The following is a 24,239-nucleotide window of genomic DNA, read 5'->3' on the forward strand; positions in this document are numbered from 1 at the left end:
AAGGTTACACATACCACACCTGATTCACACAAGTATGTTGCTTTTTACTTTTCAATTTATTATTCAAATAATGAGTATATAAAAACAAGACAAACCTAAATCTATAAAAACAAACTGTGCTAATCACTTACAATCTAACTGGTGAAGGTCCACCAGGCCTTTCAGGATGTCAAAAACCATAGTGAAAGGTAACGGGAAAGAACAGTATGTATTACTGTGAGTATGTACGCATATGATTACACGGAAGAGTCAAAATATATTGTGGTCTCCCAACTTCTAATGTATGCCTAAAAGGTTTTTTAAGCAGAGCGAATGATCTAATATTATATTTTTAGTTTATTGGTCACTCTGTTTAGATTAACTTGCATTAATGTAGGGTAGCTGTGGGTTGTTTAATACACGCAAGCTATCCTATTGCAATTTATTCAATGTGAGAGGTAGGAATCAGCGAATACACAAGTTCCTATTAACAAGTCCTGACTCATACGGGACTCTCTCTGGTGCCGTTGGTCTGGATGTTGATAATGGCCGTCTTCAGGACAGGGGCAGATTTGTACTTCTCCGTAATAAATACTTTCCCATTAGTAGAACATCTGAGAGTTTCTCAATTTCTTTGGGTCATATATGGTAGTATTTGTCGGCAATTTCAACAGGTTCCTACAGGAATGCCATAAATTTCATTTCATGCACTGTGTCTTTCGTGATTCAACCTTGGCGAACTGGTGTAGTATAGGAGCTTCACTCGGCTCAATTTGCAATAGTGCTGAATTCAAAATGAAGGCACTTCCATTTGTTGATGTTGATGCGCAGTGGCTTCGACACGAGCCATAGTCCATGCGTTCGAAACCGGAGTCTACTGATTCACCATGCAAGGAGTTTATCCAGGGTAAGGTGTTTCTGGCGACGAAACAGTAGTCAAGGCAGGCCGCCCTCGAGTTCGCTGACCAGGTGTTTGATCCTGGGATGTCCTCTACTGTTTGACCGTTCAACATAGACATCTCCCTGGTGTCCATTTCAGCGAGCCAGAGTTTTTCATTAGGCGGCAGAGTTTGTCTTCTTTTCAACAGTCCCTTTTTATCCAGCAGTTTAATATTTAGGTCCCCACATAAAATAATAATCAATTGGCCCTCATCCTCTGACATTGCTGCATCGATAGCCCTCGTTATCTCCACTACATATTTACTCGTGGCTATTTCTGAGGGGTTCAAATATGTGTTTATTAGAAGGAGTCTCCTTTCATTTCTACCTCTGTTTTTCACCACTTTAAGTATCTGTAGGAACGGGTTCGGGGTTTGGTGTTCTAGTACTTGCAATTGACAATCTGCCTTCACTAGGGTTACCAGCCCTGCCCTCGGTCTTCCTAAGGGTCCTTTCTTTGCCGGATTTATGTAGACTTGATAGACTTCACACATTGGAGTTCTTCTGATCCAGCTCTCTTGTATACAAATTAATTCATATTTCACTAGGAAATTACTCTCCCCCGGGTAGAGATGTCCAAAACCCTGTGTGTTCCATGATGCCAATAGAGGTTTAATTCCTTTTCCACTGCAATTAGTCTATTGTCTCTTTTTTTCTGTTATGATGGCGGGTTTGCTTCTTGTTTCCCCTTCTTTCAGTCTCCGAGTACCGATTGCAGTCCCTTTTTCCCTCTGGTTTGAATTATCAATCGTATATCTCAGTTTTGTTAAATGATCCTCTGTGGCCTTTCGGTGGGTATTTATATTGCTCGTTAGATCTGAGCAGCGATCCCTTGTAGCCTCCTGGTGTTGTCTGGCACTTGACTTTTGTTTTAACCCTACTTCTTGCCTTGTGTTCTCAGCTTTCCTTTCAAGGGTTTTCATAATGTTTTCCACCCTCACTGTAGGAGGTCTGACGGACTTCACCTCTCGTTGATCACTTTTTCTTCCTGGGTCATCGAGTCTGTATCCCCAGACTCAAGGTTATATCTTAGCCCCCACAGATTTTCTTTTACTTTTCTTGTCCTCAGATGTAGTAGGACCACGTCTGTTTTTTTTTCATCGATAAACTCGACTATTGCCACATCGTCACTATGGATTCTCAAGGTTGATGGTAGATCTTTAAATAGTGCCATCACCCTCGCCCTGTTCAGCACTATCCGTTTTCTATCACTCCACATCCGTTCCAGTCTCAATGTATGAAATTGACCTGGCTTACCCGTGTCCCATTCATCTCCTTGCTGGCTTACTTTTGTTTTCTTTTCTCGGTTCCTATGTCTCGGAGTTTTTCTCTCTTTCGAATACCACTGATTGAGTGGGCTTGTTTGGAGTCTTTCATTTCGCCTGACTTCCAACTGCTTTAATAACTCCAGATTTTTTGTTGTGTTATTAGGGCTCCTTTTCCAGTCCGTTATAGTTAATCGAGGCTCTTTAGCTATGATGTCTCTCTTCCTTTCTTTGCTATCATTAAATCTTTTGTCACAATATTCGTGGGGAGATCTCCCTCTGTTTCCATGGTACCTGTCCCCTTTCTTCCTTTGGAGGCTTTTTCGAGAGTCACACCTCCTATGAGATCTGTTTTCTTGGTACCTTTTCACTGGGCTTCTTTTCTCATTTCGATGCTCCTCTTTCAGACGGTTAGGACCTTTAAGTCTTTGGTTGTCAACTTCATAGTTTGTAATTTTTTCATTGGGTTTCTCTTTCCTTTGGTCTTCAGGTTTTCTTGGTTTTTTTTTCCATCAGGGCATAGTCCAAATGGTTGTCTATTTCTTGCCATTCAGATAAGCTGATGTTGTCCCACAGCTCATCCTCTTTGAGTTCTTCAGCTGTTTCTATGAGGTCACTCAAGCAGACACTTATATCAGAATCTTTTTCATTCTGTTTGCTCGCTGGTTTCCCCTTTGCTGGTCCTGACAGACTGAGTTCTCTCCTTGGCTTCTTAGGTAAGGGCTCCTCCCTCTCCTCAATAGGCAATTTGATGTTCCTCAAGAATGCACTGAATCCATTTGCTTTGCGCTTTTGAGCTTGATTTTTTGCTTTCTTTTGACTTATTCCTTTCTCATCTTTGGGAGGATCTTCTGGGCAAACACTCCTTTTTTCTGCTTGATGCAGAGGTTCTTTGAAGATCGCATACGTTGATTTCTTTTCCTCGTCGTCTATTATCAACAGGCAGTCTGAATTATTGGGTCTAGTTGTCTTTAAGCCCATCCCTAATATTAGGGGACCGCCTGTTTTTCCTTTTGCATTGATCACTTCAGGGTTTTTCCCCCTCAACGCTTCCGGGTCCTGATCCCTTTCAGAGTTTCGTTTGGGATCTGTTTTCAAAGAGGACTGCTGGTTTTGCTTCCTTATCCACTTATGATCCTCAAGTATGGCTTCCATCAAGAGTTGCTTATCATTGGATTCCTGGCGCGCCAGGTCACAAAGGCGATTTTGCCACTGATGTGACAAGTCAGATTCTTTTTGCAGTCTCATATCCAGTTGCTTCGTGAAGCTTACAATTTCCCCCATTCCTTCCTCAGTTTTTAATGCTAAATTGTGTAGTAACTGCAAGTTTTCATTCATGGACTCAAAGCTTCAAAAAGGGGGCAGGTGTGATGTTCAAGGATGCCATCATCACATTCTGAATATGAGCCATGTCGTCCCTTTTTCCCTTGCAGAGTAGATCGCTTATTTTTTCCATAGAAATGTCATCAATAGTCATAGGCTGTGTCATTTTCAACGGCCCCTGCGGAGCTTTGCTTCTGTAATCCGTTTGTCTGGGACCTGTATTTTGCTATAAATTTCCCCCTCTTTGTGAGGTATTTGCATCCGGTTGGTCTGTCAGGTCCACCTAATCATCAAGCGCTGCCAGTTTATCCTTGATGAATGAAAGACTCCTCCTTTTCTCCCTTGCTATTTTATCAGTAATGTTTGAGATGTCCAGGATTAATTTAGCAGCGAGATTTGAGTTACTAAGCTTATCCTGGGTCATGCCGTTGCAGCCACTTTGGGGAAGAAGGGTCAGCAAAGGGCCATTTCTCTGTTCCCTGTGATCACCCGGACTTTGGTCCGAGAGATTCAAAATGTTTGCGTCAAACATTCTCTGCCCCTGCCCCTCATTTGGTCGTGGGGGTTCCCCCCAGCTAGAGAGTATGCACTGGGTGGTCAATTTTTTCTGGGGCATCTCTTTCTCAGTAATCGAGGGTACTGTGGTCACCCCCTTCCTAGTTGGTGTTTTATCCCGGGGGGTTACTGCCTCCCCTGCTTTGGGACAGGCTCCTGATGCGTCTTTTTGGTCGACCCCCTCCTTTGCTGTGATTGGGTCAGATGTTTTGACCCCTTTCCCCCCCACTCCCAGCACCTTCTCTAGTGGAGCCTCCCGCTCTGATTGATCAATGGTCAGATTCTCTTTGATTATGTCGGGCGATTCCTCAACAAGGTCTTCCCCACTGAGCGTTTCTGAGTGGATGGACTCGTTCAAGGCCTCATCAGTCTCTGGAGACCTCTGGGGGCTTTTCTTGTCACCCTGTTCGTTTGGCAAAACTAACTGTGTTACCCCTGCCTGACCCTTTCCAACTCCAGGAGGGGTCTGGTCTTGGGCGATTCTGACCTTGCTAGTGATTTGGTCATGATCTCCGTCATCGGGTGTTACGGCCGTCGGTGCGAGGTCTTCCCTGGCCGTTTCTGTCGCCAGGTGCTGGTCCTTCTCCGGGACTATTTTTTTCAGGAAGGCCAATCGGCTTTGTCTCCAAGTCAATATGCCTTTAATGAGGCCTTCCGTAGTTGGTGATTGACCCCCAGCAGGGACTGGATAAGAAGCAACCCGCTGCCTTACCTGTTGTCGGGTTTTTACCCTTTCATCCGCCCCTGGATCTGAGGTGTCAGTTTTCAGGCATCCCATCGTCGTGCAGCTCCTCTCTCTTTGCACCAGGAGAGAGGGAAACTCAATCTCCTGGTCGAATCAAATGGGTCTTTATACACTGCTCGGCACACCACAAGGGTCTGCCCCTCTCAGCCACCTAACAGTCACACAACAGTCAGTGGCCTTTACCCCTGACGGGCTTAACGCCGCAAGGGGGGTCTGTGCTCCTTTTTGTGCCGGCAACTAAAATCATGTGACCTGTCACGTGATCGTGATGACGCTCCGCCTCCTCCAGGAAGCGACCGTGAGGCCGTGAGATGATGTCACTGAAGGCAGACAGCTGGTATCCCAACCAGCAGCAGTGGCAGCAGCAGCAGAAAGCTAGTTCACGGGCAACAGATGTCCAATGCGAATTTTTAAGGAGTATGGGCATTATCTGGCTTCTGTGCGTAGGTGTGATCTTCTCATTCGTCCAACCTTCTTCCATCACGTGACTGGACACCATGAAATTGAGTTTTTTCGTGTATTTGATTTTATTTTCAATAGTCCTCTGACGTCTTTTGTTTTTGCTTGACCTCTCTGAACAGAAGCTTCTGTTCTTTCACGTTAATTGTATCCAATGTCAGCCAACTCCAGTTTAATAAGACCTTGGCTTTCTTGGCTCAGTGAAATCCTTAGCTGAATTTGTATTCTGTTTAATTGAATTGCTTTTCTGAACTGCGACACTAAAATGAGGCCTTCTTGCCTTTGTTCAGTACTACTTCATACGTAGTGGAAACATCCCTCCTTTACTTGTCCATGTGTATCTATAGAGGTATATATGTATGTGTTGGCGCTTGCCGCGGTCTAATCTATTAAAAGCATGTGGCTAGTGTGATGCTGGAAATGCATCGGAGGCACAAGGCCTCCGTATCCTTGTCCTTTACTGTTTTTCATCATGTGTTCTGTCGTATTTCCACACAGGAGTTCATGTGGGACTCCTGGCACTGCAGCTCTCTCTTTTGGTTTGGTGTACAGACCCATAGGATACCCTTATGGCACCCATGGGTGGGGGTACAGGCCTATGCCCCTAGTGTATGTTTTAGGGCACCTGTGTGTGGCTCAGAGAGCAGGGTATGGGCTGGTGGCAGCTCCATGCTGAATTTGACAGGTGCTCTGAGTATCCTCCATTTTGGGATACCCAGGCCCTGCCATTGGAATCAGTTAATTCCTGATAGGAAACAAGATGGCCCCTGTGACATCTTGCTTTCTATTGCCTGTTACCTTGTTTCCCAAAGTCCTGGGAAGCTATAACTCTGTCCCTTCCCCCTGACTGGCTGTTGGGTGAAAGTTCCATATATGGTGTTGTTGTGAAGTCCAGGCCAGACTGGCTGTAGCCTTCCCAGTGACTGTATGTTGAGGGAACACCCTGTGGGTGGGACCTGGGTGAATGGAGTGTGTGATGAATACTCATTCTGTGTTGTGGATGTCTAGTATCTGGTGTTTGACACAATGACTGAGACAGCCCTGCCCGAAACTGGTATGAATGCAGTGTGGAGTGTTGAATGGCTGGGTACTTGTCCCAATACATATAACTTGTTGTGAGTGTCTGGAGAGAAGTGAATGGCCTGAATGCACTGTGTGCCTGATTGGATGCCTGCATGCATGAATGCCCTTCTGACCGATTGGTTGCCTGAGTGTGACCCAGCAGAATGAATGGGAGACCAACTAGTTCATCTGGGGGCCTCTCACTGCTAGAATTTGTGTTCGGAAGCTGAGGAGTAACTGGAGTGAAACTGAAGCTTGACCTTGACGCCCTGCTGGAAGAGAAGAATTGCTGTTGCCCTTCTTCATCAATCTGAAAGCTGCTGTGTCTCCAAGGACTGGCCCAGAGAGGACCAGGTAAGGCGCCCTCTTCCCGAGCTACGAGGGACCATCGTGCACCAGCTGATCCTTGCCAAAGCTCCCTGGTAGACAGACCTAAGACAGGCTGCCAACCAGAGACGGGGACTGCCGCGGAATCCCAAAGAGAAGCGCCCGGACTGTTGTACGTCATCGTCGACAACCGCCGTCGCCGACCAGAGCCGCCATGCTCCCGTTGCCTAAGAACTTCATTTGATCAAAGTACGCTCTCACCTGCACCACCACCCACCTTATCCCGCCGGAGAAGGCCAGGCCATCAACACACCAAGGAGCATCCACCGGTGTTCCCGCCACCCAAAAACCACAGAGATGCCGACGACTCGACGCCCTTGCTGGGCCACAGTTCTTCAAACTCTTTGCGGTCCAGAACTATCGACATCGAGGTACCCCGCACGGCTCTTCCTTGCAGGACATTTATGCTTCCCCGTCACCGAGCACCACTAGGAATGAAGCTGCCAGTTCATCACCGTAGTTCACCGTGTTCATCGCCGGACGTTCAACAACTTGTGGCTCCTGTCTTAAAGGGAGTGCACTCAAGAAGGGCCGTCGATTTCCTGACGAGGAACTCCACAACACCGGGTACTTTGGGGTTGTTTAACTATTGGAAAAACTATTGTAAACAATATGTGGACTGGGCTTGTGCTATATCTTTATTCCACAAGTTGCCCAGGTGGGGGGATCTCCACTCGGGACTGTGTCTAGGTAAACGGGGGCAGTATTCTGCCTATTGTTCTAACCAACTGCTTTCCTCTTAGATCTATTGTTGGTTTCCAAAACAAACTGATTTGTGTGACATTTAACTGTACAGTTGATGCACTTTACAAAGATCTAATAGTAATTTTGGTACCATGTAGAACTGTTTATTTGCCATTATAGATAACTGAGTACAAAGTGAGTTATTGCGATATTGTGCATAACCTGGAATATTAATTATATAAAGACTGTGTTTTAACTAATACAGTGTGCGGACATTCTTTGTGGGTGCTTGGGGACTACACTGTACTTAAGAACTAGCCCGCATCACCTCCTGAGAAGATAGGCCTTGATTGCTCGACCAGCGCTACCCTATAGAGAATCTTGGCTGGGGTCCTCTGTGCCTCTCCTCTGCCATATAGAGAGCAGGAGTACAGAGACCACCCTCCAGTTTTTACAGCTAGCTTCATGATTGCTTTGCTGCTTGCATTTCATTGCACTTGTACACATTTAAACTAAGTATCTTCATCAGGTTCATGGCATATGTTTCTTAACCTTGATCCCAAGATGTCACTTATCCTTGCTATTTCTTTGTTCTTTATAAATCGTCTGCCTCTCTGGTCTGGTCATCTTTCTATATGGGTGTCAATTCAACTCTGTATGATGTCACCATTCACCTTTGCCATTTAGTTTCTCTGCTTCTTCAGGAATCTCGTTCAAATGGCCATCATATTGTCTTGGATGCAGGTATGGTTACCTCAATGGGTACTTTAGCTCCCATATTCTCTTAGGTATAGGTACTCTTATGGGTACTGCACAGAACCCGCGCACTCCTCTTTGCAGGTTCACTTGTTCAGTATAAGTCGCATACTTCGGTTCATACGTCTCAGGTAATGTAGGTGGGGCAGGTGGAGTGGGGCTACTTGGCTCCTCCTCTACATGGGGGTCAGTATTTTTTGACTGCGCAAAGGCACCGTTTCGTACCAGGCGACATAGTGTTGTCGCAGTAATGGTACAATTTCAGAACGCTACAGTCCCAGACCCGTTTCTTGGGGCGGGCGAAGCAGCCAGCTGTACGGGACATAATTGCCCTGGGGGAGAGATGCTGCTTCTTAATCTTCTGACCGGCGTTGTTACGTTTTGTAGTACTACGTTAAGTGAGTCTGAGCCCGGGTCACCATTTTCTCATTCTTCACGTTGCTTGGGGACATAAAAGGCTGCCTCTCACTGGTGGCTGCCTTTTGAATCCAGCCGTTCGGCAGGGTCGTTGACTGCACAGACAGAAACGAGGCTGCATTCCCGCCCCGAAACTCCATCTCTACCGTGGCTGTAGTGAATCCCCCCAGATTGTTCTCCGGTTGTAAGGTATGTTCGAGTGACTGACCTGCATGTGATGGTGTGTGCCGCGATGTATGAGTTTGTGCCGGGGTGTATTTGTGTGTTAGTCATACGCAAGACCGCTGTACAATAACTTTCCATGTAATGCTGCGTGTTGCATAGCATGTATTAGCGATGTTTCTTTTTGGGTAGCTGACTGCCCTTGTCCATTGGTTTTCCATTGGTTTGTGTGTGCGTGTATCGCTTTTCCGTGATTATATCTGTGTGTGTGCATGTTTATTTTCCTGTGCAGAAGGCTAGTATCTCTGTATTTAAATGTGTTTGTGTGTGTCTGTGAATATATAGCTATGTGTGTGAGTGATTGCCTTAATAAGCGTACTTTTATACGTTTTCATGTTTGTGTTACTGTTTGTGAATGCGTATGTTTGTGGCTGTGTTTGCTCAATTGAGTAGCTATTCATACCCGATTGTGTGATTTTCTGCATAAGCGTTTGTGTTCAGATGGATTGCCTCGGTGTATCGCGGTGCCTGTATGTGGGTCTGTTTACTCTTTCGAGGGTTTGTGTTTGTGGGTGTTTTTGCGTGCAATTGTATGCTGGGAACTGGAAGTTTGTAGCACGCACGTCTCGTGTCAGGTTGACTCCAAATCTGCAACGTGTTAAACCCTGCAGTCGAGCAGGACGTTTAGGCGTTACCAATTAGGTGCCGGACATTCTAGCGCAGCTGTTTTGCTGCAGGGCCCATTCCGGCACATCCTGTTATCTGCGGCCAAGAGGGTACAGCGACCACCTAGGTGCGAATAGGTTTTGGTGCATACTGGTCTGTGTTTGCCCTTTGGGGGTGATAAACCAAGACAAAAGGGGTGATGGCTGGAAGGTCAGGAATTAATCCTAGCCTCTGGCATTGCTCTGGGCAACCCTCCAGACCATTGTTCTTCGCCTGTCAAGCCATTACACAAGGGGAAAGACCATATGCAAATCAGGCTTCGCCCCACCCCAAAAGGGGCAGTTAACTGCTAGGTCACTTCCCTTCTGCACAGAGCACAAGCATCCCCAGACGTGTTTTGGCCTTGTTGGGCTTCATCAGTGAGGAGTAGCTTGGATCTCTAGGCCCAGCAGGCACGGGACCCACGTCTGGGCATACCCGTCCCACTTGGGGTGACAATGCAAAACCCTTTGGGGCTTTCACTTTGCCAGAGAGACACTTATTATGACGCCAGCTTGCTGTTACAAGAGCAGATCAGCGGGCATCGCTCTGAAAGCCCTTCTGGGTTTGCTTTTCCTCTTCCTAGAGGGCGGCGTTTCCCGCCGCATCTCAATGACACCGTGCACACCACACAGCACGTGAATTAAGATGGCTCCCACTCGGTAGCCGTGCAATAACAGAGTCGTTACTTAATCTGACCCCCGCGCACAGAGTGGTAAAGATGTCAACATAGCGCAGCAGGAATAATCAATTATTGTTGCAAACGACTGCCAATGTGTTGGCATGCTTGCTCGGTCACAGCAGGAGGTTGCAGCGACTTCACTTACTGAATGACCTTGCTGATAAACCTGCCCTGCTCCCCTGACTGAAGTATGTTGCTATAGCGCACAGAAGCCACGGCGAGGACGCTGACCTACACACAGATCGAAACTCTACGTTCTGGGAGCAAAAAATCAAGGATACGCGTTCATGTGTTTGCAGAAAGTGGGTATTCATAAACGGACGTGCAATGTCGCAGTGCAACTGGGTGCATACAAATCGCAACGAACAGAAATTCATTGACATTTTAAAAAGCCATTCTCACGTGGCTCACGTGCCTCATGATACCAGCGGGTTAAATGCACTGTGCTTTTGCTTGAGGGCGTTTGGACGCCACTGAAATGTCAGCCTCATCCAAACGACCCTCGTGCCAAATCACCGGCGCCGAATTGTCTTTCGCCCCACTCTGGAGGCGCCGAAAGGGGCTCTGCGGGCAAAGGGGTGCCCCAAAATGGCCGGTGCCAAAAGGCTTGTGCCAAAATAAACGCGGCCTAGCGTCCTGCCGGGTCTCGTGGACTGCGGCTCGTTCTGTGCAACGCGCAGATTGTTCGAGTTTTGGGCGTCCTTGGCTTTTTAATAGTAGTGCGTCTAGCCCCTCCAATGGCACAGAGATTGCACGCCTTTACTGTAAGCGCTTCTTTCTGTAAGTGCTATGACCTGGAGTTTCCTCCTCACTTTTGCTCCCTCTCTCACGCTCAATCTTTCCCCCTTTTTTTTCTCTTCTTCTCTCTAGACTGCAGCTGTGGACTATGCCAGCTTTTAAAGCCCTGGAAGCTGGAGTTATCCAGCCCAGGTGAAGGGGGATCAGAGACTGCCGCTGCCAGCTATGCCACCTTTCCTCTCTGTCTCTCTGCTATTCGACAACACACTTTCCTCCCTTGTCTTGTCCTCCATCGTGTCTTTTATTCTTTGAGCCTCTTCTCTTTCGCTCTCTTCAATTCTTCCCCAACACCTGTCCCTCTCTATGGCTCTCTAATGCACGCACGCCCTTACTTCATGGTCTTCTCTCACTTATCTGTCAGAGTTAGTCTCTCTCTCTCTCTCTCTCTCTCCCCCCACACCCTTCTACCTCCCCTTACGCTCTCTCCTTCCTACCCCGCCCCCCTCCGCCCTTGGTATCTTTCTCGCCCACCCACCCTCTTTTCTGCCAAGGCATACCCAGAGGGTGTTGACCTGCACAAGCCCAGTTGGCAGCCTCTTAACGTTGCCTCGATGATGACGCCAGAAAGATGTCACCATCTAAAAGCAGCGTCACTTTAAAAGTGACACAAACGGCTCACAGTGCTCCAAAAACGACTCAACAATCAAGGCCGGATTCGAGCTCTTTGAAGTCATTGGCGTGATGGAGCTGAAAGGAACCATTGTATGCGCCATACGGTCCTAATTGTATACGGTGTTGTGTTAATACCTGCAGTTCTCAAGCTTCTAGAAGCTGTTTCTAGGAACCACAGGTTATTGCCTCTCACAAGCCTTGAAGTGCAGCTCGTGTCCATGAGTGGAGGTTCCAGAGCACCCCTTTACCCACCTGCCACTTCAGAGCCTTGTTATGTTACAGGTGATCGGTTGAGAGAGGGATTGACACTTGCAATGGAAGATGGTAAAATGGGACCTGTCAGCCAGTGGTAATTGATTAAGCAGCGCTATAGCCTGACGGTGCGGGCTATACCGCCTATTAAAGGCCTACAGGCCAGCGTTAGCCGGCCTCGGAGACAAGGGATCAGAGACTGCAGCTGCCAGCTATGCCACCTTTTAAAGCCCAGGCAGCTGGAGTTATCCAGCCCAGGTGAAGGGGGACCAGAGACTGTAGCTGCCAGCTATGCCACCTTTTAAAGTCCTGGCAGCTGGAGTTATCGAGCCCAGGTGAAGGGGGATCAGAGACTGCAGCTGTGGACTATGCCACTTTTTAAAGGCCTGGCAGCTGGAGTTATCCGGCATCAGATCCAGGCACGGCTCCAGGAATTTTCATCTGGGTGGGCCAGGGTTGTGATCGGGGAGGCCACCTTCCATTGGGTGTGGGTCTAGGAGTACCCTAAAAAAAAGTGCTGGCATTGATCCAGATTTCCCAGATCCGTGATCCAGCAAATAATGTCTTCCCAGATCTTCAAAAATACATTTGCACCCCTCTATAAAAAACTGTACACAGCAAAAGAGAAGCAAGGAAAATAGTGTTGCAACATCAATCTACCAATCTTCCCTTCCCATCTGCTCTCCCCTTTCTGTTACATCTGATCCTCCTTCACCTTTCACCGCCCAGTCACCTTCCTTCAGCTGCCCCAACCACCATTCACATTTACCTCCCCTGCCACCTATTCACCCCAGCAGCCAGCATGCCCTTCCTGGACTGGCTTGGGAGAATTGAGGGTGATGCCTCCTCCTCTGAGAGGGCTCAGCAGTGCGGCCCCCAGTCTTTGCACCATCTCAGATGCTGTCCGCCCAACAATACCTTCCTGAGCACTGTGGCTTCTCCCAGAAGGCCCCGGAGGAGACGATTGTGGTCCCTCCATCTTGTTGTGAAAGATAGACCCCCCCAACCCAGAATACTGAAGCAAGGAATTGAAGATGTTGTTCCCTACAAAATTAAAACAATTTCAAACTTCTTTACATTTCAAGAACAGAACATACCATGTCCAATCAATACAGGTAGTCTTGTTGATCTTAACAATATTTTGAGCACAACAACATATCCTCCAATAACATACACATGTATACAATCCTCTCTTCAGCCACCCATTCCACAACCTCCCTCTCCCTCCTTTACAAGGGAACCCCTACAGTAGTCCAATTTTGAATGTCTCCCATCAATGGTTCATGTAAAAAATTACATTTTAAACACATTTTATTTTTTGTTACATTTTTGCAGAACATTTTAATTGAGTTGAGAGTGCAAGGGAGTGCTAGGGCTGTAAGTGCTGCATCAGGAGGCAGACAGTGCTGGTTGAGGGGTTTGCGGCCTCCTGGTATTGCTCCTGGTGGGGCGTACCCCTGTACATCACTGCCTGGTACATACTGTTAACATACTGGTTATAATATGCAATTGTCCATGATGACTCTTTGTTTGATATGTTTACTTTGATTTGCTATTGAATGACACAATTGGGTTCAATAAATGTGGCACGGATACTTTCAAAGTTAGATGTGTGTGTGTGTGTGTCCCAATCCCTGTGCTGCCCATCTATTAAACCATGAGTGAGGCTTTTTGGATTAGCTTATAATGCAAACTGAATCACTTCTAGGGGCACTTCATTTTAACAGGTAAGGCATAATGAAATTAAAAAATATGCCCAGGATCACACACTTTGGTCAAGTGGTAAAGCCATCATTTGAGCATAGCCTGAAATTTAGACACTTGATCACACATCTTCTGAGCTCCACATGGTATAAATATGTGTTGAGGTTTGGCTTTGAATACTTAAAATAATACTAAATTGTATACAGATTACTTTAAAAATGCACAAGTCACATGATAAATCAACCTGACAATGTATTCATCATTTATGATGAAACATGTTGAAAGGATTAAGGGGGCATTTTGTTTTGAATCCTAAATTGCACAGATCAGAATTCTCCTTTTTGCACTTTTTTTTTGCAAATGGGGCCATTCATTCATTTAAATTGTTTCCACCAAGTAGTGGAAAAGTAAAGAGTAAAACACAGGCAAAAATCACCTTTGCTGTCTGGAAAAGTATAAATCACTTCCACAATTAAGGATTCTGGGAGCCATCCACAATGGATTCCTTTGGACTCTGGCTGCTTTTTCTATGTGTAAAAGTCAGGCAGGTCCCATAGGAATCTATTTGTTTTCTGCAAATGTAAAAATGCATGCTTGTGGAATACCAATCGGGTTTGGCAGGGGGACCTTGTTAAGTCTAGTCTGCTCTCCAACTTCACCTGTCAAATCATGCAAATCCTGCACTGCTAGGCGGGGGCGGGGGTGGGGGTGGGGGGAGTGGGCATTGGCATTTCTCCCTTGTTCAAATTTTAAATCCACCTCTGATTGTACTCGTTAGAAAATATTTAAATACAGCTTTTTAGTTATAAAATATGTGCACCTTTTATACTTTGCCCGCAACATTATGGAAAATGCTCTTCTTTTTTGTTATTTTACGAGTGTTCATGTTTCTTTTCCAGCACTGCCTAAACACCCAGCGCCCAGGATTTACATCCTACTTTCCAAACAAATTCCACAACACACATATTGTGTTTGCATGCAAACTCTGTAAAGTTACTCAAACAGAATGAGGTTATCAAGTCAGTACTTATCAGTTTGAACCATGAAACATTCTGTCAGAGTAGACAAGGCTTCCAAACAAAGATACATTCTATTTAGGTGTGAGCCCCACTGGTAAGTACGCATTAGAAGATCTGAAACCGGTCAATGCTTGCCAACCTAGCCTTATCATTTTCAGGTAGGGCCTTGTTGGGCCAGCTCAGTGAGGTGCAGCTTGATTCCCTGGGCATAGCAAGCAAGAACCCACATCTGGGCATATACACATTAACTTAGGGAGACAAACGGAAGCCAACAAGCATTGGCAAAGCGAACAGCTTGGGCTTTTCATTAGGAATGGATAGGCATTTGCCAGGCACTGCCATAAGGGTACCACCTGGCCATAAGAAGGGAACAGCTGGAAAATGGTGCCAGTAACTGGGCATATGATGGCATTGCCTGGCAAATGTCTGCTAATACCGATGCACAAGCCAAAACCGCTGGCGTTGCTTTTTCTTGTCTAAGACAGGACGTCAGTGCTAGTCAGAGAGGCAGAAATTGCTTATTAAATCAAACGGCTGAAGACACACATTAAGAGAATTGTTCTACACCAGGAGCTCATGTACAGAGGCAATTAAGTAATTAAACACTCAAAAGAATGCTTAGAGGCCCTATACAGCAACACGTTTTGTGTTTCTTTGTGACAGAGCTTGCTCAAAGAGTTCTAGAAAGGTTAGGCTTTGGTGGTGAGGCATTAACATAGCCATCGATAGTCATTAGGTGGGTAAATGACCAGACACACCCATAGGATGTGCGTTTCTCCTCACATTTTATTGCCATCCTATCTGTGTTCCACAGCATGCGTTCTGGTTGTACCTAATAGGTAAAAAGTCTCTGAATCAATAAGAACCACCGTCATTGTTCTGGCCATCCTTCCATACCATTGTTTGCATATCAGCCTTGGCCCTGTCACAAATGTCAGAAGCCCTTCCCAAACCGCTAGCCCACAGTGCCTACGAATTCATATGGTTGCTTGTGTTCCAGTGCAGATGGAACACGGCCTAGCAATTGAGATTGAACTGCACAGTTTGGTGGCAGCACCAAAAATAATTTGCTAATGGCTTGTCCCCTACTCTAATCGCACAGACATACTACAGAATTTTGGCATGGAATATTGCGCAGAGCAACGGTAGTGGTGATGTTTAATTCAATGCCTTGCATTTATCACTTTGACTACATTCTCCCCTCCAGAATTTCATTTTTGTTACTACCAACCTTATCTTTTAACTTATACTCAAGCAGTTAATGCAGCAGAATATATACTTTGAATGTAATTTGTAAGGACGCCCAGTCAGTTGACGCACCTGTTGCAGAAATCTGTGTTCAAGCAACTTTGCCTGTCATTTATTGTGTCAATAAGCCCTGAGCCGACGGGCCATTACCACTTAAGGTAATGCCCGTGCGGCCCACAGTTATAGGCCCGAGTGTAGCGAGGGCCTTAACTGAGGTCCCGGGGGCATTACCATTAGGCAGTAATGGCCCACCGGTGAGGGGCTTGTTCCCATTAGTATTTCAGGGTTTTTAGCCCGGGATACTAAGGCGTTGTTATTTTTTTCAATCGCCTTTTGTTTTGCCAGTTAAAAAAAGCGGCGCTGCAGTACGCATTAGTTCTACAAAGACTAGAACGCGTGTACTGCTTTATTATTACGGATCAACAGGGTGCCATTTTGGGCCAAGTTGATCCGTAGTAATGAGCGGAGAGGTGAGTGAGGAAGCTTTCAAATGCGTACACAGGATTACACTGTGGCATGGCTCGGATTTGGGACAATCCACGTTCAGTGTATCCTCCGGCATCGGCGCACTGGGTACTAATGTTTGATATAGTTAACCATTTTATTAAGCATGATGTGAAAAACCACTATATTACCACGTAAAATAAACATGCTTTAAAATACAGAAACCAAAATTGTGATTTTAGGTTTGAGAAAATAGCTGTAGGAAGCCTGCTTGAATAAGTGTGCTACCTCCCTTTGAGGTGTGAATGGTCCTCCATCTCCCTGTCATTTGTACTTTTTTAGCTGTGGGGCATAAATCATTGTCTAGAGCAAGAAAACAAATCCAGCCTCTCAGAATGATGTCTCTGCGGTTGCTTCTGAATGTTTAGAGTGACATCCACACCCCACTCCCTCGATTACCAGTGCTGTATAACACCACTGACTTGGCCTTCTTTCTAGGGGGGGCAGTGACTGGCTATGGGGGGGCCTGCCCCCCCCATACCTCTGCTGGAACAGGGCCTGATCTCTAGCCGGATCTCGGTATCCGGCTTGCCTCTGCCTCAGCCCCGGCAAAGATCCCACACAACGCCCTGTGTGAGAGCCCCGGCAAAGATCCCACACAACGCCCTGTGTGAGAGGGCCGGCAAAGATCCCACACAACGCCCTGTGTGAGAGCCCCGGCAAAGATCCTACACAACGCCCTGTGTGAGCTTTTTGGGTGCGCTCCCGTCCGGGTGGCGGTGGCGCATGAAAACACATTTCTCAATGTCCCTTGGTTCAGTGAACGGAGGGAAAGGGAGAAAAGTTTCGCCGCCGCGCATATGAAAGATTTAGGCCTCGCAATACAAGGACAGAGGGGGCTCAGTGGCTGAGAGTGTATGTGTCTATTGAGCCCCCTACAGTTTTTGTATAGTGTGTGGCCAGGCGCGCCGCTCTTGCCTGATAGCCAATAAAGGACTCATCACTTTCATGCAAAATTAAGTATAGGTACGATACTTACGTTTTACATGACATGAGCTGTACGAATAGCGCCTGTTAGTTGCTGGAGGGGGGCAGAACTCATGGCGGTATCTCCAGCCCTGTTTACAACAGGTGCCGGAATCCCATGAGCTATCCTAGCGCAGTTGCAGCCTGTGAGCTGCCGGTTAACTCCGCCCTCTGCAGCAGGTGCATGAACTCCTTGGCTCAAAGCAGTTTTGCTGCGATTGATACCGTTCCCAGTGTTGACCCTTACCCACAAGACCACACAGCACTGTCATCAAAGCACATGTCTCATATTTGGATATTTTGTTTGCCTGGGAATATTGCACCATAGATTTCAGGGTTTAAAAGGTGCGCACCTTTTTATATTTTGCCAGCGTATTAAAGAAAGCAGCATGAAAGACAACTCACCATTTTAAAACTATTATTTTGAACATTTCCTTTGAGTAGAGGTCAACTGGCAGCTCCACCCCCTCTGAGCTTCACCTCCTCAGAACCCTGCTTCCAAACTCCACCCCCAGCCCGGCTCTTGTGAGATCCCCCTTCACATTTTTTTCCATTTCCACCACTGTAAAGGAGGCACCAGAAAGAGAATCTAAAATGGCGCCGATTGGTGAGGCGCTGTTCCCCACGCGCCGCGGGAATAATGCAGAAAAGGGCCACAGCTTTACGTCCAATAATGCAAAGAAGGCCCTCGTGGAGGATGGATGGCCTGTCCGCCTGTCACCCAGGATGCACTGCTCTGAACTATGGCCGCCAGCGGACCTGGATTAATTCCCCTCAGAGTGACGCAGAGGGGGGCCTTTACCCGGCCAGTACAACGTGACCACGCCAGTATGATACCGCCCCCTCACCTGCACACACCCCCGCCTGTCCTGCCAGCTTGTTACAAAGAGCGCATACAGGGTGATTACAGCACTTCGAAGCTGGGCGTGACTGGCAGGAAGCGCTATTTTATTATAATGTACGGGGAGTGAGCAGCCACGCCACGTTCAGGTCGGGCATAGAAGGGTCCACCTTCTTAACTGTAAAGGAGTGCAACTTCCTAGCATACTCGCTAGCTGGAAAATCACAGGTCTGAAACAAGCACTGGCAAAACCAACAGTTTTTGCTTTGCTGTGGTCTTGTGATAGGCATGTACCAGGCACTGCCATAACAGTACTACTTTGCCATAAAATGGCAGCAGTTAGTCCATGGTAATATTACCTGGGCGATTGATAGCAGTGCGTGGCAAATGCCTGTGCCATGCCTACACACAAGCCCAAACTGTTGGCTTTGTCACTGTTTGTTTTTAGCAGGACTTCAATGAAAGGAACAGATGTGCACGAAGGCACACGCAGTTGAAAGGTTTGTATTACACCAGTCCCACATTTACAGCGACAGTTCATCCCTTAACTCTCATCAGACAGCTTAAAAATAGCACAGGATAGAGTTTGATGTTACTGCTTGAGAGAGCTACCATAAAGAGATTCCAGGAAGCTGTGTTTTGGGTGGGGCAGTGGGTGGGCATGGCCACAGATAGTAGCATGGCCATGGGCAGTCAACGGGGTGGGTAAATAACTAAACAAGCCCCACAAGCTGTATGTCCCTCCTCATATGCTATGTCCCTCCTAGCTGTAGTCAAATGTAATAGTTTCAACATGAGGGTGATGCTTCTGCATCACCTAATAGCCAAAACGAATTAAAAATGATTTGCCCAGGATCACACACATTTGTTTTTAGGTAAATCCAGGATTTCAGTTCAGTCTGCACTGCAGATCCCTAGTCACATATCTTAGCAGTAGTGTATACAAATATGTGCTACTGTGTGGCATGAACGCAATAAAATAGAACTCTGTTTTACAGAGAATACTTGAAAAGTGCACAAATCACATAATTTACCAACCCGACAAAAATAGAAACCCTTCTCTTGGGCAAAAAGCATATGATCCCACATTTCTTTCCCAATTCTGAATCAAAAAATACAAGTTGAAAAATTCAAAGTAACATAACATCTAGCTCCTCTGGGTTTTGAAACTATATTTTAGGAATTCAAGAAACAATATTTATTTATGTATTTGCATACAGGAGGAACAATGTTCTTTTGATCACAAAATAACCTACAATAGATAAGAAATCAGATTTGACGGGAAGCAGTGAGCTTCTTACAGTGGGGTGAATTTGAAGGATATTCTGACCAGGTTGTGGAGGGGAGTAAATGGAACAGTCACCGGGGACAATACATAAATGGACATACCTTGTTTAAGGTCAACAACCATTGGACATTTGTTTGTTTTGTTTATTTATAAAGCGCGCCACACCCTGGAGTATCTGGGCGCATGTAAGTGCAGGTAGGCAGTTCAGCCAGTTCTGCTCCAGATGTGACCATGCTAGCTGAAATGCTAAAGTGGCGGCAGATAATGTGAGGGGCACAGGTTAGAGGCGAGGGAACATTTTAGCTAGAAGGCAGATGAGAGGTAGGATAAGAGGATAACTCGGAGGCGAAGAGGTAGGCTTTTAGTTTGGTACAAACATAATACAACCATGAGACAAGGTCACCTGCTCATAGTCATTGATTATCACAGACCTGCGCCTAGTTAATTTGCATGCTGTGAAGAAAAAAAAGGGATGTTCCACAGAAACGCTGCCCCCTTTGTGCAAGTGAACCCAGAGGACCACGTGGAAACCAAGGCCAGGTGAGGGATTATTTACATTCTTTCCACCAGAGGGAGCAGGCATAGCAAGCACACCCCTACTCCAGGATGAGCACTGCTTGCAGTGGGCTTTATTTACAGCTTCACCCATATATCGTGGCTTTAGCATCCTCCATTCTGGCTCCATGTTTAGAGTTCCCTTTCATGGGCTATAGGCTTAGCACACTTGGTATGGGCCTAGGTCTTTCTTTGCCCATGATGGGGTATATGTGTAGCATCTCCTCTATGGGCCTGAATTCCCCTTTCACCGGCCAGACTGTAGGATGAGCATCTCCAGCATGGGCCTGTGTCAATCTTTCCCTTGCTTGGCCTGTAGGTTTACCTTCTTCTGTATGGGCCTATGTCGATCTTTCCCAAGGATGGCCTGTAGGATCAGCATCACCACTATGAGCCTATGCCGATCGTTCCCTTGCTTGGGCTGTATGTATATCATCTGTATATCATCTCTTGTGTGGGCCCATGTCAATCATCTCTTGTATGGACCCATGTCGATCTTTCCCTTGCTTGGGCTGAATGTATATCATCTCTTGTATGGGCCTATTTCGACCTTTCCCTTGCTTGGGCTGTATGTAGATCATCTCTTTTATGGGCCTATGCCGACCTTTCCCTTGCTTGGGCTGTATGTATATCATCTCTTGTATCGGCCTATGTCGACCTTTCCCTTGCTTGGGCTGTATGTATATGATCTCTTGTATCGGCCTATGTCGACCTTTCCCTTGCTTCCCTTTCCCTTGCTTGGGCTGTAGGTATATCATCTCTTGTATGGGCCTATTTCGACCTTTCCCTTGCTTGGGCTGTATGTATATCATCTCTTGTATGGGCCTATGTCGACCTTTCCCTTGATTCCCTATTCCTTGCTTGGGCTGTACGAATACTGATTCTGCAAGGTTTTAGAAGCCAGGGGAGGGGTTAATAAGTAACTCCGCAACCTTCGCTGTCAGCGCAGCTGCAGGAACTGGCCATGTGATTTTTGGTTTGATCAATATTACAGACAGCAGCAGGTAATCTCCTGATGAATGGGGGTGCGATAGAAGGGGTTTTCATGGTTTGTTTTAGCTAGCAGTCAAACACAGGGTGAGCCAATGCCCAAGGCTAAACTAATAAGTAACCAGGAGTTGCAATTACATTGTCAGATATGCTATGAGTGAAAAAGCGGCAGGGTATTTAGATTAGAATTTTCCCCTTAGACTGATGACCTGGTGAATGAGATAGCATCAGTAACTCAAAGAGAAATCATTCCCCTAGCCTTCCTCACATCGCTGGGAATATTCATGTGACCTATGTGCAAATCAAGAGTTAGGGTTTAAATGGCTTATGCCTGTGTGATGCTGGAAATGCATCGGAGGGACAGAGCCTCTGTATCCTTGTCCTTTACTGCTTTTTATCGTGTGTTCTGCCATGTTTTTCGCACAGGAGTTCACGTGGGACTCCTGGCGGTGCGGCTCTTCCTGTATTTGGTTTGGTGTACAGACCCTTGGGATACCCTTATGGCACCCATGGGTGGGAGTACGACCCTGTACTCCTAGTGTATGTTTTGGGCACCTGTGTAAGGCCCACAGAGCAGGGCAGAGGCCGGTGGCAGCTCCGTGCTGAATTGACAGGTTCCCTGCACATCCTCCATTTTGGGATGCCCAGGCCCTGTCATTCGAATCAGTGGATTCCTGACAGGAAACAAGATGGCCCCTGTGATCTCTTGCTTTATGTCGCCTGCTACCTTACTTTTCCCAAAGTCCCCGGAAGCCCTGACTCTGTCCCTTCCCCCTGACTGGCTGTTGGGTGGAAGTTCCATATATGGTGTTGTGAGGAAGTCCAGACCAGACTGGCTGGAGCCTTCCCAATGACTGTATGTTGTGGGTACGCCCTTGGTGTGGGACCTGGGTGAATGGAGTGTGTGACAAGTATGCATTCTGTGTTATGGGTGTCTAGTATCTGGTGTTTGACACAATGACTGAGACAGCTCTGCCCAAAACTGGTATGTATGCAGTGTGGAGTGCTGAATGACGCGGTACTTGTCCGAATCCACATTCCTTGTTGCAAGTGTCTGGGTGGAGAAGAATTGTTGGAATGCACCGTGCACCTGATTGGCTGCCTGACTGCCTGAATGCCCTTCTGTGTGATTGGTTGCCTGAGTGCGAACCAGCACAATGAATGGGAGATCAACAGTATATCTGTGGGCCTCTCACTACTCGAAATCATTTAGAATCTGAAAAAGAAACTGACATTGAAACTGATGCCGTTCAGAAGCTGAAGTTGAAACTGATGCTTAACTTTGAAGCCCACTGGAAGAAGAAGAACTGCTGCTGCTGTCCTTCGCTAATCTGAAAGCTGATGTGCCTTTAAGGAATTGATCCAAGAGAGGGCCTGGTAAGGCGCCCTCACCTCGAGCTACGAGGGACCATCATGCACCAGCTGAGCTTTACCAAAGCTCCCTGGACGTCAGACCCTTAAAAGGCTGCCGACTAGAGACGGGGACTGCCGTGGAATCACAAAGAGAAGCGCCCTGACATTGAAGCCCATCACCGTCGACGACCGCAGCCGCAGTGCTCCCTTGCCTAAGATCTTTTAAACAAGGACTCCTTGCTCATCCTCATCGACCACTTTCATCCTGCTGGAGAAAGTCAAGGCCGCTGACGACCAAGGAGAATCCGGCAGTGGGTTTCCAGCCACACAAAGACCGCAGAGACGCCAGACTACTCGTTGCCCTTGCTGGGCCAAAGTTCTTCATTGACTCCTTGCGCAACAAACACTCGTTGTCGAGTTGCACCACACACCTCAGCTTGCAGGACGTTTTCGACCGATCGTCGACGAGCACAGCAAGAACCAAAGCTGCTGCCGTAACAACAGTGTTCACCCTTTTTCCTCGTGGGATCTTCATGATCCGTGGCTCCTGCCTTAAAGGGAGCCGCTCAAGAAGGGTCCGTCGATGACCCAATGTCAAACTCTAGTATTACAGGTACATTGGGGTTGTAGAACTGTTTAAAAGGAAATAAGAGTCTTGTGAACAATATATGGACTGGGCTTGTATGGTATATCTTTATTTATAGGTTGCCCAGGAGGGGGGATCCCCATACAGAACTTTGCCTGGTGATAGGGGCTCAATATTCTGCCATTTGTTCTAACTAACTGCTTTCCTCCTAGGTCTATTGTTGGTTCACATTATTACTTGATTTATGTACCATTTAAACTAAGTACAGTTGATGCACTTTAATGAAATCTGATAGTAATTGTGGTACCACGTAGAACTGTGTATGCATTTGCCATTGTAGATTAACTGAGCACAAAGTGAGTTATTCTGATTGTGTATATAACCTTGAATATTAATAATATAAAGACTGTGTTGTAACTAATACAGTGTGTGGACATTCCTTTGTGGGGGCTTGGGGACTACACTGTACTTAAGAACCAGCCTGCATCACCTCCTGAGAAGCTAGGCCTTGATTGCTCGCCCACGTTTACCAAATGGAGAATCTTGGCTGGGGTCCTCTGTGCCTCTCCTCTACCATATAGAGAGCAGAAGTACAGACCCCCCTCCAGTCTTTACACCCTGTTATTGCCAGTAATTAATTATGTTTCTTTGTAGAGTTATATGTCCAATCATGTTTGGGGGGTGGATTGCAATAATGTTTCTGAGGGTGTTTTAACTGTTGCAAAAATATATAAAAGATGTCAACTGATGTGGTTTGTTGAGACTTGAGTTAGTTTGGTCCTACAACACCATCTGACTGCTCCCTGGATAATTGTACAATAAACTTGCTTTATTTACAACTGTGTACTCACTTCTTAAGTGGTGGGCCTGATTGGGTTAAGGTGATTAAAGGCCCTTTGTGTGAGGTGCAAGCACACTGTCACACCAGGCGCCTCACAAAGCAAAAAATAAAAAAACGGGCAAAAATGTCCTGAGAATGGGTGTTCAATACCCGTGACATTCCTGACAAATTAAATCAGTAATTAACATATGAACATGTAGCAAACACAATTATCTAGACTTACAATGAACCCAATTATAAACACTTGTATATCTGATTTTTTAAAATAAACTAGCATTATTTTGGACCCACCAATCACTAGTGTGCCTGACTCCAAGGCACCCAAATCACTTTGCTTTTTTTGGAGGTCAGGCAGCAAGGCATACTTTTTAAATTCTGGGCTGCGAAATCTGCAACCTTCAAGAGGTCACAGGAGGTCAAAGCTCTGTGGTTGTTCAGAAGCAGGCCTCGGGAAAGCCTTTGCAGCAGATGAAAGGCGTGCTTTGCAGCAGATGAAAGGCGTGCTTTGCATCGGAAAGGCTCAGTCCTATAGTAACGAGATGACCCTGTTTCTCTGGCTGCC

General features: G+C 46.5%; 1 protein-coding gene across 2 annotated transcripts in view; it reads right to left on the reverse strand.

The window, feature by feature from the left end:
* Positions 1–24,239, reverse strand: part of FIBCD1 (fibrinogen C domain containing 1) — a 1,178,447-nt gene that overhangs the window by 1,090,474 nt on the left and 63,734 nt on the right. The window lies entirely within an intron of this gene.

Source organism: Ambystoma mexicanum, chromosome 8 (genome assembly GCF_040938575.1).
Source record: "Ambystoma mexicanum isolate Mex_15411 chromosome 8, UKY_AmexF1_1, whole genome shotgun sequence".
Taxonomy (NCBI): domain Eukaryota; kingdom Metazoa; phylum Chordata; class Amphibia; order Caudata; family Ambystomatidae; genus Ambystoma; species Ambystoma mexicanum.